The sequence below is a fragment of the Bufo bufo genome, chromosome 9 (assembly GCF_905171765.1).
Source record: "Bufo bufo chromosome 9, aBufBuf1.1, whole genome shotgun sequence".
Taxonomy (NCBI): Eukaryota; Metazoa; Chordata; class Amphibia; order Anura; family Bufonidae; genus Bufo; species Bufo bufo.
In genome coordinates, this window is record NC_053397.1 from 158,649,836 (window position 1) to 158,667,512 (window position 17,677).

Genomic DNA, 17,677 nt, shown 5'->3' on the forward strand with positions numbered 1-17,677 from the left:
AGGGGCCCATATTCCAAAGAGCACCTTTCGGATTTCACAGGTCATTTTTTACAGAATTTGATTTCAAACTCCTTACCACACATTTGGGCCCCTAGAATGCCAGGGCAGTATAACTACCCCACAAGTGACCCCATTTTGGAAAGAAGAGACCCCAAGGTATTCGCTGAAGGGCATAGTGAGTTCATGGAAGTTTTTATTTTTTGTCACAAGTTAGTGGAATATGAGACTTTGTATGAAAAAAAAAAAAAAAATCATCATTTTCCACTAACTTGTGACAAAAAATTCTAGGAACTCGCCATGCCCCTCACGGAATACCTTGGGGTGTCTTCTTTCCAAAATGGGGTCACTTGTGGGGTAGTTATACTGCCCTGGCATTTTCCAGGGGCCCTAATGTGTGGTAAGTAGGTAAATGACCTGTGAAATCCGAAAGGTGCTCTTTGGAATGTGGGCCCCTTTGCCCACCTAGGCTGCAAAAAAGTGTCACACATCTGGTATCTCCGTACTCAGGAGAAGGTGGGGAATGTGTTTTGTGGTGTCATTTTACATATACCCATGCTGGGTGAGAGAAATATCTTGGCAAAAGATAACTTTTCCCATTTTTTTTATACAAAGTTGGCATTTGACCAAGATATTTATCTCACCCAGCATGGGTATATGTAAAAAGACACCCCAAAACACATTTCTCAACTTCTCCTGAATACAGAGATACCAGATGTGTGACACTTTTTTGCAGCCTAGGTGGGCAAAGGGGCCCAAATTCCTTTTAGGAGGGCATTTTTAGACATTTGGATACCAGACTTCTTCTCACGCTTTGGGGCCCTTAAAATGCCAGGGCAGTATAAATACCCCACATGTGACCCCATTTTGGAAAGAAGACACCCCAAGGTATTCAATGAGGGGCATGGCGAGTTCATTGAAAAAAAAATTTTTGGCACAAGTTAGCGGAAATTGATTTTTTTTTGATTTTGTTCTCACAAAGTCTCCCTTTCCGCTAACTTGGGACAAAAATTTCAATCTTTCATGGACTCAATATGCCCCTCAGCGAATACCTTGGGGTGTCTTCTTTCCAAAATGGTGTTATTTGTGGGGTGTTTGTACTGCCCTGGCATTTGAGGGTCTCCGCAATCATTACATGTATGCCCAGCATTAAGAGTTTCTGCTATTCTCCTTATATTGAGCATACGGGTAATGAGATTTTTTTTTTCCGTTCAGCCTCTGGGCTGAAAGAAAAAAATGAACGGCACAGATTTCTTCATTCGCATCGATCAATGTGGATGAAAAAATCTCTGCCAAAAAAAGAAAAAGGAGGGGAAAGGCGTCTGCCAGGACATAGGAGCTCCGCCCAACATCCATACCCACTTCAGCTCGTATGCCCTGGCAAACCAGATTTCTCCATTCACATCAATCGATGTGGATGAATAAATCATTGCCGGGATTTTTTTTTTTATATATACAAAGTGTTTGCCAAAGTATATGAACACCGCCACCTCCTCAGCTCATATGCCTCGGCAAACATATCTTTTACTGCAGAGGAGAAATCTCGTCTTGCAGCGCCGCATACACCGACTTGCGTGTAATCTGACAGCAGCGCTATGCTTCTGTCCGAATGCACATCAGTGCTGCAGCTGGTCGATCGGTTGGTCCACCTGGAAGGTAAAAAAAACAAAACAAAAAAGAAAAAACCAGGCCGCAAAGCAATAACTTTATTAACTTTAGAACAGAACATATTAACTTTTTTTAACTTTTTTAACTTTTTTACTTAACGGGAATTTTTTTTTTGGTTAGTTTTTTTTACCTTTATAGAACAAACCTCTCCTTCCCCATGGGACAACGTGCAAAGCGCAAATCGCCCAAAGATGTGGCGAAGTACGTTATGCACTTTATCCCAGGTGAAAGGAGAGGTTTGCAGCAGCTGAGAGTAAAAGGGCCCTAATAGCCCTGTGTGCCTGTCCTGTGAGATGCAATCCCTATGCTAGGTGTACCTGTGTGTGGTACTTCCGGAAACACTCACCAAAGCATAGGGCAGGGTGGTCAGGACAGTCAGGACAGAAATAGCAGGTGTCACGCCTTATTCCACTCCTGCTACAGACACAACATCTTTTTCGGGGTGACGGTTGGGTTGAGGTACCAGGAACGACACTGGGGAAATGTCGCTCGTGTAGACGGCTAACTACACTGCTGGATGGGGCCACGGAACCTCCTGGGTAAAGGAGGTTCTCGATGATCTCTTCCTGGAATTTGAGGAAAGATCGTGTTCTCCCAGCCTTACTGTAGAGAACAAAACTATTGTACAGCGCCAATTGAATTAAATATACAGACACCTTCTTATACCAGCGTCTGGTTCTGCGGGAAACTAAATACGGAGACAACATCTGGTCATTGAAGTCCACCCCTCCCATGAGCGCATTATAGTCGTGGACACAGAGGGGCTTTTCAATGACACGGGTTGCTCGCTCAATTTAGATTGTCGTGTCTGCGTGAATGGAGGAGAGCATGTAAACGTCACGCTTGTCTCTCCATTTCACCGCGAGCAGTTCTTCGTTACACAAGGCAGCCCTCTCCCCCCTTGCAAGACGGGTGGTTACAAGCCGTTGGGGGAAGCCCACGCGACTAGTTCGCGCGGTGCCACAGGCGCAAATCCGTTCTAGAAACAAATGCCTAAAGAGGGCCACACTTGTGTAAAAATTGTCCACATAAAGATGGTACCCCTTGCCGAATAAGGGTGACACCAAGTCCCAGACTGTCTTCCCACTGCTCCCCAGGTAGTCAGGGCCACCGACCGGCTCCAGGGTCTGATCTTTTCCCTCATAGATCCGAAATTTGTGGGTATAGCCTGTGGCCCTTTCACAGAGCTTATACAATTTGACCCCATACCGGGCACGCTTGCTTGGGATGTACTGTTTGAAGCCAAGGCGCCCGGTAAAATGTATTAGGGACTCGTCTACGCAGATGTTTTGCTTGGGGGTATACAAATCTGCAAATTTCTGGTTGAAATGGTCTATGAGGGGCCGAATTTTGTGGAGCCGGTCAAAAGCTGGGTGGCCTCTGGGACGGGAGGTGGTGTTGTCGCTAAAATGCAGGAAACGGAGGATGGCCTCAAATCGTGCCCTGGACATAGCAGCAGAGAACATGGGCATGTGATGAATCGGGTGCGTTGACCAATATGACCGCAATTCATGCTTTTTTGTCAGGCCCATGTTGAGGAGAAGGCCCAAAAAAAATTTAAGTTCGGAAACTTGGACTGGTTTCCACCGGAAAGGCTGGGCATAAAAGCTTCCCGGGTTGGCGGATATAAATTGTGTGGCATACTGGTTGGTCTCTGCCACGACTAAGTCCAAGAGCTCCGCAGTCAAGAACAGCTCAAAAAATCCCAGGGCCGAACCGATTTGAGCCGTCTCAACCCGAACTCCAGACTGGGCGGTGAAAGGGGGAACTACAGGTGCGGCTGAAGTTGGTGACTGCCAATCAGGGTTTGCCAGCACCTCAGGGATTCTAGGGGCTCTACGGGCCTGTCTGTGCGGTGGCTGCGACGGGGTAACTAGTGCACGTGCCACCGTACCAGCTTCAACTGCCCTTCTGGTGCTCGCCACGTCACCATGTTGTACGGCAGTGCTGGTGCTAGGTCCAGGGAGGGCTGCGCTGCTGGTGTATGCCTCACCACGTGATCCGGCAGCGACAGCCCCACTCTGCTGCTCTTGAAGCGGATCCTGCATAACCTGTGGTCTAGCGACACGGGGCCGGGTACGCCTGGTGCTGCCAGGGACCTCCACCTCCTCGTCCGAACTTTGGGTCAGAGAGCCACTGCTTTCCACAGGTTCATATTCTGACCCGCTAGATTCATCAGATGAGGGTTCCCACTCCTCATCCGACTGGGTCAGAATCCTGTAGGCCTCTTCAGAAGAATACCCCCTGTTTGACATTTTGGACTACTAAATTTAGGGGTATTCCCTGAGACTACCCAAGAAAAAAAGCAAGCCTGTCTTACAAAGGGGAGGCTAGCGAAGTACCGGAGGCCGCTGCGGTTGATAAAAAATATCAAAACTGATTTTTTTTATCGCCGCAGTGCGTGTAAAATGAACGTGCAGTGATCAAAAAATATATATTTTTTGTCACTGCGGTGGGGCGGGCGTGGGTGAACGCACGTGTGGGCGACCGATCAGGCCTGATCGGGCAAACACTGCGTTTTGGGTGGAGGGCGAACTAAAGTGACACTAATACTATTATAGATCTGACCGTGATCAGTTTTGATCACTTACAGATACTATAAAAGTACAAATGCTGATTAGCGATACGCTATTCAGCGAATAAAAGTGACTGCGGTGCGGTGGGGTGGGCGCTAACTGACGCTAACTACCTAACCAAGGGGCCTAAACTATCCCTAAAACCTAACAGCCAATACCAGTGAAAAAAAAAAAGTGACAGTTTACACTGATCACTTTTTTTCCTTTCACTAGTGATTGACAGGGGCGATCAAAGAGGTGATCAAAGGGTTAATTGGGGTGCAGGGGGGTGATCTGGGGCTAAGGTGTAGTGTTTGGTGTACTCACAGTTCAGTCTGCTTCTCTGCTGGATCCAACCGACGAAAAGGACCAGCAGAGAAGCAGAGAAGCCATATAACAGATCATATTTACTAATATGATCTGTTATATGACTTTTGATTGGATTTTTTGAAAATCGCCAGCCTGCCAGCCAATGATCGTTGCTGGCAGGCTGGTGACGAACTTCTTCTTTGAATTTTGCCGGCCCGCGATGCGCATGCGCGGGCCGGCTTTGAGCGAAATCTCGTGTCTCGCGAGATGACGCGTATATGCGTGATTGTGCGCAGCGCTGCCACCTCCGGAACGCGAATCTGCGTACAGCGGTCCGGAGGTGGTTAATAGCATCTGAACAGGGAGGAGGAGACAACAGCCTTTCTCAGAGGGCGTCTCTTCTACCTGGCTGTGGCGCTGTCCAATCACAGTGGAGCGCGTCACAGCCATTGAGAAAAAACAGCTCATTTTCTCCCTGGCTGTGACGGTGCTCCGCTGTGATTGGACAGCGCCACAGCCAGGTAGAAGAGACGCCCTCTGAGAAAGGCTGATGTCTCCTCCTCCCTGTTCCGATGCTATTAATTAGCATGCAGGGCGCCTAAACAGAACGAGGGACACAGCGGGCCAACGCAGGAGCATATCATGAAATAAATTAGCGATATGACATCTAGAGAACATGGGCTACAGTGTGAGGTATCGCTTTTATAAAGTAAAAACTGGTGAAAGGTCTTCTTTAAGTCCACAATTAGCAGAGGTTTAAAGGGAACCTGTCACCGGGATTTGGGGTATAGAGCTGAGGACATGGGTTGCTAGATGGCCGCTAGCACATCCGCAATACCCAGTCCCTATAGCTCTGTGTGCTTTTATTGTGTAAAAAAACAGATTTGATACATATGCAAATTACCCTGAGATGAGTCCTATACGTGAGATGAGTCAGGGACAGGACACATCTCAGGTTAATTTGCATATGTATCAAATCAGTTTTTTTGTACACAATAAAAGCACACAGAGCTATGGGGACTGGGTAATGCGGATGTGCTAGCGACCATCTAGCAACCCATGTCCTCAGCTCTATACACAAAATCCCAGTGACAGGTTCCCTTTAAATGAATAAATTACAAGTTTTACTGAATCTGTTCCCACAAAACTACAGGGTGGGCCATTTATATGGATACACCTTAATAAAATGGGAATGGTTGGTGATATTAACTTCCTGTTTGTGCCCCAAAGATAAAAGGGGGTCAGATCGGGGGACCTTGGGGGCCATTCAACTGGCCCACGACGACCAATCCACTTTCCAGGAAACTGTTCATGCACTGAAGCTGGCATGTTCCCTGAGTTTTTCCAGCAAGATGGTGCACCACCACATTATGGGTGTCAGGTCCGAGCATTCCTAGATGAACAGTTTCCTGGAAAGTGGATTGGTCGTCGTGGGCCAGTTGAATAGCCCCCAAGGTCTCCCGATCTGACCCCCTTAGACTTTTATCTTTGGGGTCATCTGAAGACAATTGTCTATGCTGTGAAGATACGAGATGTGCAGCACCTGAAACTACGGATACTGGAAGCCTGTGCTAGCATTTCTCCTGCGGTGTTGCCATCAGTGTGTGAATAGTGGGAGAAGAGGGTTGCATTGACAATCCAACACAATGGGCAGCACATGGAACACATTTTATAAGTGGTCAGAAACTTGTAAATAAATCATGAAAGAATAAAGTTACGTTAAAACCAAGCACACCATTGTTTTTCTTGTGAAATTCCCAATATGTTTGATGTGTTACATGACCCTCTTCCTATTGAAAAAACAAAAGTTGGATTCAAAATGGCCGACTTCAAAATGGCCGCCATGGTCAACACCCATCTTGAAAAGTTTTCCCCCTCACATATACTAATGTGCCACAAACAGGAAGTTAATATCACCAACCATTCCCATTTTATTAAGGTGTATCCATATAAATGGCCCACCCTGTATATCACCATATAACAGTTTGCTCAGCATCTCATGATGCTGCCTGCGGGCAGGGCTGGCTCCAGGCTCATGTGGGCCCTTGGGCGATAAAGTCTCAGTGGGCCCCCTTATGGAATTTTGCACAGCGCTTACAGCAATGAAACTGCATGTATTATAGATTAAATACCTTACACGGAGCATGCTACAGAGCGGATATATGTGAATCAGTCCTTATGTGCCTACTTTTACTTTCTACCCAGAGTTTCAGTCCCTCAGGTCTACTCTCAGATATGTGCCACTTCACATTAGATATGCCATTTGCCAAGATATGCGCCCCCTCACAGTAGATATGCCAAGATATGTGCCGCCTTCACAGTAGATATCCCCAAATATGTGCCCCTCACAGTTGATATGCCAAGATGTGTACCCCCTTCACAGTAGATTTGCCAGAATATGTGCCCCCTTCACAGGAAGTGAAAAAAAAACTATAAATACTCCTTGCCTCAATTACCTGCACTCCCCATCAGCAGCAGGATACTGTGACACATCGCTCTGCTGTGTAGGAGGAGCAGAGGCTGATTCCCAGCCTGCCCCGCTCCTCCTCCTACACAGATCAGCAGGACGATGTGTGAGGACATTGTGCTGCGGCTGAATGGTGGAGCGTGGAGCGAATAGTTCCCTGCTTCAGTGGCGTACCTAGGGTGGGTCCTTTCCCTGGCACCCCCCCTTCCCAATACTTTACAAAAAATTGTACCCACTCACAGTAGTATTGCCCTCATTGTACAACCTTCACAGTAGTTTTGTACAGATGTGTGTTCCCTCACAGTAGTTATGCCCTCTCTGTGCCCCTTTCACAGTTTTAATGCCCTATCTGTGCTCCCTTCATAGTAATAATCCCCATTGTGCCCCCTTTATAGTAATAATGCCCACTGTGCCCCCTTCATAGTAATAATGCCCATTGTGCCCCTTTACAGTAATAATAGCCATTGTGCCTCCTTTACAGTAATAATACCCATTGTGCCCCTTTCATAGTAGTTGTGCCCATTGTGCCCCCTTAATAGTAGTAATGCCCTCTGTTCCCCCTCCATAGTAGAAATCCCCATTGTGCCCCTTCACAGTAATAATGCACACTGAGCCCCCTTCACAGTAAAAATGCCCACTGTGCCACCTTCATTGTAGTAACGCCCTCTGGCTCTGTGCCCCCTCCATAGTAGAAATGCCCATTATGCCCCCTTCACATTAGTAATGCCCTCTGTGCCCCCTCCAGAGTAGTAATTCCCTCTGTGCCCCCTCCATAGTAGAAATGCCCTCTGTGCCCCCTCCATAGTAATAAAGACCTCTGTGCCCCCTCCATAGTAATAAAGCCCCCTTTGTATAAAAAAAAAAACCCAAAAAAAAAAAACAACAGTATCTACTCACCTTCTCCCACAGTACTCTCACAGTATTCTTTTCCCTGCAGGCACAGATCACTCTGCAGTGCTGTGTGGGCGGAGAGTATGCAGATTCCTGGGCTGCAGGCTCTGCTCACACAGGCCGGCAGCGCGATCTGTGTCTGCAGGCTGAATGGTGGAGCAGGGAGAAGTTTCCTGCTTTACCATTCTGAGCGCCGCCGGCCTGAAGGAGGGGAGGAGCGCGGGGAGCTGAGCAGTGAGTGACAGGACCCATTTCCCTGCGCTCCAGCAATCAGCGCTTCCATCTGTATTGATGGAAGCGCTCATTGCTTCTGGACTCTGGCACCCTGTGAGAGCCCCCCCATTAGCACACCACTGCCCTGCTTCACAATTATAATCAGCTGTGCAGTGGGCCCCCGCAGGAGCTGCTTGCCCGGGTATGCCGGGTGCTGACGCTGGCCTTGCCTGTGGGTACACTGCATTTTTATAGTAACCACACGCACGTACATGTACAGTCAGGTCCATAAATATTGGGATATTGACACAATTCTAACATTTTTGGCTCTATACACCACCACAATGGATTTGAAATTAAATGAATAAGATGTTCTTTAACTGCAGACAGCTTTAATTTGAGGGTATTTACATCCAAATCAGGTGAACGGTGTAGGAATTACAACAGTTTGCATTTGTGCCTCCCACTTGTTAAGGGGACAAAAGTAATGGGACAATTGGCTTCTCAGCTGTTCCATGGCCAGGTGTGTGTTATTCCCTCATTATCCCAATTATAATGAGCAGATAAAAGGTCCAGAGTTCATTTCAAGTGTGCTATTTGCATTTGGAATCTGTTGCTGTCAACTCTCAAGATGAGATCCAAAGAGCTGTCACTATCAGGGAAGCAAGCCATCATTAGGCTGAAAAAACAAACCCATCAGAGAGATAGCAAAAACATTAGGCGTGGCCAAAACAACTGTTTGGAACATTCTTAAAAAGAAGGAACGCACCGGTGAGCTCAGCAACACCAAAAGACCCGGAAGACCACAGAAAGCAACTGTGGTGGATGACCGAAGAATTCTTTCCCTGGTGAAGAAAACACCCTTCACAACAGTTGGACAGATCAAGAACGCTCTCCAGGAAGTAGGTGTATGTGCGTCAAAGTCAGCAATTAAGAGAAGACTTCACCAGAGTGAATACAGTGGGTTCACCACAAGATGTAAACCATTGGTGAGCCTTAAAAACAGGAAGGCCAGATTAGAGTTTGCCAAACAACATCTACAAAAGCCTTCACAGTTCTGGAACAACATCCTATGGACAGATGAGACCAAGATCAACTTGTAGCAGAGTGATGGGAAGAGAAGAGTATGGAGAAGGAAAGGAACTGCTCATGATCCTAAGCATACCACCTCATCAGTGAAGCATGGTGGTGGTAGTGTCATGGCGTGGGCATGTATGGCTGCCAATGGAACTGGTTCTCTTGTATTTATTGATGATGTCACTGCTGACAAAAGCAGCAGGATGAATTCTGAAGTGTTTCGGGCAATATTATCTTCTTATATTCAGCCAAATGCTTCAGAACTCATTGGACGGCTCTTCACAGTGCAGATGGACAATGACCCAAAGCATACTGCAAAAGCAACCAAAGAGATTTTTAAGGGAAAGAAGTGGAATGTTATGCAATGGCAAAGTCAATGACCTGACCTGAATCCGATTGAGCATGCATTTCACTTGCTGAAGACAAAACTGAAGGAAAAATGCCCCAAGAACAAGCAGGAACTGAAGACAGTTGCAGTATTGGCCTGGCAGAGCACCACCAGAGATGAAACCCAACGTCTGGTGATGTCTATGTATTCCAGACTTCAGGCTGTAATTGAATGCAAATGATTTGCAACCAAGTATAAAAAAATTAAAGTTTGATATATGATTATTATTCTGTCCCATTACTTTTGGTCCCTTAACAAGTGGGAGGCACATATGCAAACTGTTGTAATTCCTACACCGTTCACCTGATTTGGATGTAAATACCCTCAAATTAAAGCAGACAGTCTGCAGTTAAAGCACATCTTGTTCGTTTCATTTCAAATACATTGTGGTGGTGTATAGAGCCAAAAATGTTAGAATTGTGTTGACGTCCCAATATTTATGGACCTGACTGTATGTTATTTACATTAACGGTACATATGGAGTGGGTTCACAATCTGAGATTGTTCCATACACTGCAAGTGCTGGCTGTGTAATACAGCAGGACACCTAGCCACAATGACTGGGATCAGAAATAACTGTGACCCCTCAGATTCCATAGTCAGTGCTGAATCTATCCACATCAAACATCTGGGTGCAGCAAACAATTTGAAGAAGTGTCTAATCCCTCCAAAGCCAATAAATGATATAAACAATTGTCACACTTCACTGGGGAGCCATATAGAAATCAACCAGGAGAAGCTTTTTGTTACTGAGACACTAGCAAATTTGGTAACTCGCAGCCGCCAACAGTAGTATTAAGCAACATACAGTGCCTCAAGTCTTTTGCAGCCATTAATAGGTTGTCCTCCACGATCAGGCCCGCTTTTGCCATGAGGCGAGATGAGAATCTCGCCTCAGGCGGCATCTTGTGCTGGCTTTGAAGGGGCCGCATTGGCACAGTCCATGGCTGATGCCCCCCTTGCCAGTGCAATGCATCTTATAAAGGGTATACTAGTGAGTGGTTCCATTATGGAAGTGCTTACTAGTATGCAGGAGGCGGGGGATAAATCGCTGTGAGCGCTGTACTTACCCCTCCTCCTGCTTGCTCTTCTCAGGTCCCGCACTGCTGTGTCCTGGCTGCCTGCAGCGTCAGGACGTACAGAGTACTCTGTGACCTGATGCTGCAGGCATTCGGGTGACTGTGCAGCGTGGGTCCGAGAAGAGAAGACAGCCAGGAGCGGAAAAGTGGTGCCAGGAGAGGTAAGTTACTTTATTATTTTACAGTCTGATATGGTGGTCTGAAGGGTCTAATGGGGGGTCTGGAGAGGTCTTATGGGGGGTCTGGTCTGATATGGGTGTCTGGAGGTCTGGTCTGAGGCCTGATATGGGGGTCTAGAAGTCTAATGGGGTCTGATATGGGGGTCTGATATGGTGGTCTGAGAGGTCTAATGGGGATCTGGAGGTCTGGTCTGAGGTCTGATATGTGGGTCTGGAAGTCTAATGGGGTCTGATTTGGGGCTCTGGAGGTAGGGTCTGAGGTCCGATATATGGGGGCATGGTCTTAGATGGGGGTTTCTGACATGGAGGTCTAATGGGGGTCTGATCTGAGGTTTTATATGGGGTCTGACGTCTAAAGAATGTTTGGTCTGAGATGGGGGTCTCATCTGAGGTTTGATATGGGGGTCTGATCTAAAAGGTAAGGGTGTATTTTTTGTACTGGCACACTATCTGTGTGGTACCAGTATTTTCAGGGGCACTGTTTCTGAAGTATAGTATTGGGAGCACAGCAGTCACAGTATTAGAGGTGGCAGGATGGGGTGTTCAGAAAGTGAGGAGGATGATGGAAAAGTAGGAAACAAAGATGTCTGTTTGTCAAACTCTGCAGAGAGAAGGGATGGCTGAAAGAAATCATCATGGGGGTTTGGTCTGAATGGAGAAGACAAGGAAAGAGAATATCTACATTAGAGAGGATGTCACTGGATGTAAGAGGTACATATGTGGGGCTCAGGGGCGTAGCTAAAGGCTCATGGGCCCCGGTGCAAGAGTTCAGCTTGGGCCCCCCTTCCCTCAGTGCTTTGTTGCCAGGGGCAGGGAAGCACATAGCGTTTCTGCTGCCTAAGGCAAAAATTGAAACGGCACACTACACCCCTCCCCATAACAAATTGTTGACCTATCCTCTTCCCTCCAGCCAGAGGTGTAACTTGACCAGCATGCACTTTCTATAATACTGGTGTCTTCTTATGCACCGCAAGGGTCTTTGGGCCCCTCAGGCTCCTGGGCCCGAAAGCGACTGCTACCTCTGCACCCCCTATAGCTACGCCCCTGGTGGGGCTGTATTACCCTGTAGCTCTGTATGTAATGTTTTCCAAGTATGTCTTTAAAGGGGTTGTCTGCTCTTTTTTTTTCCGTACGAGTGCTGCCTTCTCTGTTCTGTTTAACTGCTCATCCTGCAAATGCTATGGCAGGCAGGTAAACGGAGCAGAGAAAACAGCTCTCATAGCGCTACCTTCTCTTCAAACAGCTGATCGGCGGGGGTCTGACACCTGGCTCCCCCGGAGGTGAAGCGTTAGGTTAAGAATTTGGCATGTGGGTGACGTTTAAATTTTTACCTCAGGCAGCAGTAAGGCTAGGTGCTCCTCTGCCCCTGGCCACAAAGCACTGAGGGAGGGGGGGCGCCATTAAATTTTTCGCCTCAGGCAGCAGAAAAGCTAAAATCGGCCCTGTCCACGATTGCCCTGTATTTACTTTTGCAAGTACCCAGCTCTGGGGTACTGCAGAAGGACAAGCAAATTCCCAATTGGTTAAAAAAACTTTGTTAAACCTTTTTATTCGTACTCACAAATGGGAATAAATGGATGTATCAAATCAAGTTGTCTGAACTCAGCCTCTCGAGTTTCACCTTTAGTCTAGCTTCTATCAGGGCACAACATTTTATGAAATAGGAGTGAATATATAAAATAGCCATATATTAAAATGCGATCAACACTCACTGTATTCTGTTGAAGGTTTGACTTTTCATGTAGGGATTCCCAGGCATTCTCCTAAACTGATACGCAGCTTAAAGCATGGCATGTACACCTTGACTATGGGAGGCCATCCCTAAGGCTGAGTTCTCAAGGGCGAGAATTCCGCGTGGGTACAATGCGGGAGGGGAACGCATTGCACCTGCACTGAATCTGGACCCATTCATTTCTATGGGGCTGTGCACATGAGCTGTGATTTTCACAGCATGCTCTATATTGTGCGTTTTCCACGCAACGCAGGCCCCATAGAAGTGAATGGGGCTGCGTGAAAATCGCAAGCATCCGCAAGCAAATGCGGATGCAGTGCGATTTTCACACACGGTTGCTAGGAGATGATCGGGAAGGAGACCCGATCATTATTATTTTCCCTTTTAACATGGTTATAAGGGAAAATAATAGCATTCTGAATACAGAATGCAAAGTAAAATAGCGCTGGAGGGGTTAAAAAATAAATAAATTATTTAACTCACCTTAATCCACTTGATCGCGCAGCCCGGCATCTCTTCTGCCTTCATCTTAGCTGTGTGCAGGAACAGGACCTGTGGTGACGTCACTCCGGTCATCACATGATCCATCACCATGGTAAAAGATCATGTGACGGACCATGTGATGACCGGAGTGACATCACCACAGGTCCTTTTCCTGCACACAGCTAAGATGAAGGCAGAAGAGAAGCCGGGCTGCGCGATCAAGTGGATTAAGGTGAGTTAAATCATTTTTTATTTTTTTTAACCCCATCAGCGCTATTTTACTATGCATTCTGTATTCAGAATGCTATTATTTTCCCTTATAACTATGTTATAAGGGAAAATAATACAATCTACAGAACACCGATCCCAAGCCCGAACTTCTGTGAAGAAGTTCGGGTCTGGGTACCAAACATGTGTGATTTTTCTCACGCGAGTGCAAAACGCATTACAATGTTTTGCACTCGCGCGGAAAAATCACGCATGTTCCCGCAACGCACCAGCACCTTTTCCCGCAACGCCCGTGTGAACTCAGCCTAAATGTGAGTACCACGATCAAAAAGATGTGCCAACTGGTTCCTTTCTATAGAATATAAAATAAAAAATCTATAAATAATAAATTTAAAAAAGCATACATTTTGGGTCACAAACATCAACATTGTTACATAAAAGAAGTTCTATAAATTATCAGTACTATAATGTAAAAAGATTGTATATATAAAAAAGTTCAATAGAATCCATATAATAATACTGTATTATGCTGAGCCTGATTCTGATCCACGATTTTTCATGCTTGGTTCTTATTCCATAATTATGAACGGAGTTTATTTTAAGGGAAATTTTCTCAACTCTCCTCCACTTCCCACTCAGGGGCTGCTGGCCAGGGGGTCACCCAAGCCCTTCTCACACTGCCGGGTGGGTACATGAAATGATCTGATGCTCTCAGCATTACTAGGTACTTATGTACTTGGCCAGCGGCCGCAGTTGCCCTGCTGAATTCAAGACCTCAGGATGGTGATACAGTTGAATATGGCAGTGGGGACAGCGGTATTTTGTGCTGCACTGTGGTATTTGGTTCTGCTGAGGTAGTATTTTGTGCTGCACTACAGTGTTTTAGGGTTTTTTCTAGGGCCACTTTGAGGTCCCAGTCCGCCCCTGTTCCCAGTGCACACTCTAATGGAGCCTGTACTTCTTTGATTCCCTGAATATGCACATATAATGTACAGTAGGTCAATAAAGGATGAATTTAATATTGTGTGGAAGTAGTTATGCAATCTACCTGCAGGTAAGTCATATACTGCACATATTATACACTAGGTGATCAGATTTTTTCAAAAACCTATGTCCCTCTGTTTTTCAGATTTTCACTACATGTGAGCATAAGGCTACCTGCATATGGCCATGTCCATATTTTGATCTGCAAAATATGGATACCTTCTGTGTGCATTCCGTATTTTTCTCACTAACATCAAGAGAAAGGGCTATTCCCTTCTGCAATATGGACATGGTTCCATAGGTCATGTTCTTTATTTGCAGAATCAGTACACGGTTCTTCAAACAATATAAAGTTGTGCATAGCCCCATATAAATGAATGTAAATGAATGGATTCAGTGTGCTACATCTGCAAAAAAAAAATTGGATAGCACACTGATGAAAAATACAGCCGTGTGCATGAAGCTTAAAGGTTATATATATTTTTTTATATTTGCAATCTATGTCCTATACCCCCCACTCTAAACCTAAAGGGCTTGGGGGGGGGGGGCACCATTTTGATCTTCACCTCGGCAGAAAGGTTAGGTGCACCCCTGGTCCCTTGTAGCGCTCTGGTCTTGGGTTATTTATGTGGCCTTTGGTAATGCATTCAATAAGTGTTAGCCACCGATATACAGTGAGGAACAGAAGTATTTGAACACCCTGCGATTTTGCAAGTTCTCCCACTTAGAAATCATGGAGGGGTCTGAAATTCACATTGTAGGTGCATTCCCACTCTGAGAGACAGAATAAAAAAAAAAATCTGAAAATCACATTGTATGATTTTTAAATAATTTATTTGTCTTGCACTGCTGAACATAAGTATTTGAACACCTGAGAAAATCAGTGTTAATATTTGGTACAGAAGCCTTTGTTTGCAATTGCAGAGGTCAAACGTTTCCTGTAGTTCTTGACCAGGTTTGCACAAACTGCAACAGGGATTTTGGCCCACTCCTCCATACAGATCTCCTCTAGATCTGTCAGGTTTCTGGGCTGCCGCTGAGCAACATGGAGTTTCAGCTCCCTCCAAAGATGTTCTATTGGATTTAGGTCTGGAGACTGGCTAGGCCACTCCAGAACCTTTATATGCTTCTTACGGAGCCACTCCTTGGTTATCCTGGCTGTGTGCTTCGGGTCGTTGTCATGTTGGAAGACCCAGCCACGACCCATCTTCAATGCTCTGACTGAGGGAAGGAGGTTGTTGCTCAAAATCTCACATTAAATTGTCCCCATTCATCCTCTCCTTAATACAGTGCAGTCGTCCTGTCCCCTTCGCAGAAAAGCACCCCCAAAACATGATTTTGCCCCCCCCCCCCCATGCTTCACAGTAGGGATGGTGTTCTTGGGATGCAACTCATCCTTCTTTTTCCTCCAAACACGATGAGTGAAGTTTAGACCAAAAAGTTCTACTTTGGTCTCATCTGACCACATGACTTTCTCCCATGCCTCCTCTGGATCATCCAGATGGTCATTGGCAAACTTCAGACAGGCCTGGACATGTGATGACTTGAGCAGGGGAACCCTCCGTCCAATGCATGATTTGAAACCATGACAGCGTAGTGTTCTACCGACAGTGACCTTTGAAACTGTGGTCCCAGCTCTCTTCAAGTCATTGACCAGCTCCTCCCTTGTAGTTCTGGGCTGATTCCTCACCTTTCTTATCATCAGTGATACCCCACGAGGTGAGATCTTGCATGGACCCCTAGTCCAAGGGAGACTGACAGTCGTCTTTAGCCTCTTCCATTTTCTAACAATTGCTCCAACAATTGATCTATTTTCACCAAGCTGCTTGGCAATTGCCTCGTAGCCCTTTCCAGCCTTGTGGAGGTCCACAATTTTGTCTCTGGTGTCTTTTGACAGCTCTTTGGTCTTGCCCATGGTAGTAGTTGGCGTCTGACTGACTGTGGGGTGGACAGGGGTCTTTAAAGAGCTCAGACAGGTGCTACCAAGTTATATTAATGAGTAGAGGTGGACTTTTTAAAGGCAAAGTAACAGGTCTTTGAGAACCAGAATTCTTGCTGTTTCTCAGGTGTTCAAATACTTATGTTCAGCAGTGCAAGACAAATTAATTCTTTAAAAATCATACAATGTAATTTCCTGATTTATTTATTTTTTATTCTGTCTCTCAGAGTGGGAATGCACCTACAATGTGAATTTCAGACCCCTCCATGATTTCTAAGTGGGAGAACTTGCAAAATCGCAGGGTGTTCAACTACTTCTGTTCCTCACTGTAGCTTGCGTAACCCAACTGTAGTAACACATGTCATACAGCCAAGTTCAATCATCTGGCAGGCTGGCGCTGTCAGACTGATAGGTACTGCTGACAATATAGAAGAAATTCTACTGTCAGCATTGTTTCTGTGATCCTATTACCTTGGGGCCATACGAGATTGTCTTATTTGCCCTTGTTTACTGCTGTCCTGTAAATGGTGCAAAGTGCTGTCTTATACAAATTCCCTGAAAATATCCTTTTTCTTTGCAAAGTATATCTTAAAAGCGCTGTACATTAACTATGTAGATGGACAGGTTATCTGTTAGCTGAATATAAAGGTTCCACTTCTGCATATGCAATACGCTTAGTACTGTAATTTCTCTCAGAAACTGCAATATTTGGGTGCATTTAAAGTGACATCCCACTGGCTCACATTATTAATTCCATAAATTGCACCAATGTAATTGGGGAGCGGAGTTGCACCTAAATTATTAAAGCTAAATGCCTCTTAATAATTTTTGTGCATTTGGAATAGTCTAACCGTGTGAAGTTATTTTTACCTTTGCCATGAGGAGCTGCTCCTTTGTGGCGCTAATATGTTTTTTCCTGTATTAAATTTATGGGAATTGAATTGGTGGACAAGTCGGCTCGAGGGGGAGATTATATAACTAAAATTAACAAAAGAGAAGTAAATTGGATGTATTGTCTAAATACTATCCAACCGAGAGGCCTTAATGTAGAATGTGATGTTAATTCTTGTATAGTCTAGGGTGAGAAATGACGATGTTTGCTCAGGTCCGAACAACGACTGAGATGCCGATGCGATTTTTGGGATATGATTTTGTAACCTTGTGAATTGAATGAACAGAAGTAAATGAAAAAGGAAAGGTACTATAGACTCTGGTTTTAGTAGGTTTTATAGAACATGCTCATATTTTATATGGGGAGTGAAGTTTTATATGGGGGTGGGGTTAGTTTGCTGATAAAGAACAGCAGTTTTCGGCTTTGCAATCAGAGCTCCTGAAGAAGCGTTGTAGTGAAACCCGGTCGGGCGTCTGTGCAGGCTGATCTGAATGCTTTATATATTTTAAATTTTGTGAGTATAATAAATTAATTTTTATAATCGCACACCTTAAGTGCTTCACTATCCTCCGCGTTTCTCTGGTTTATGAGGAAAC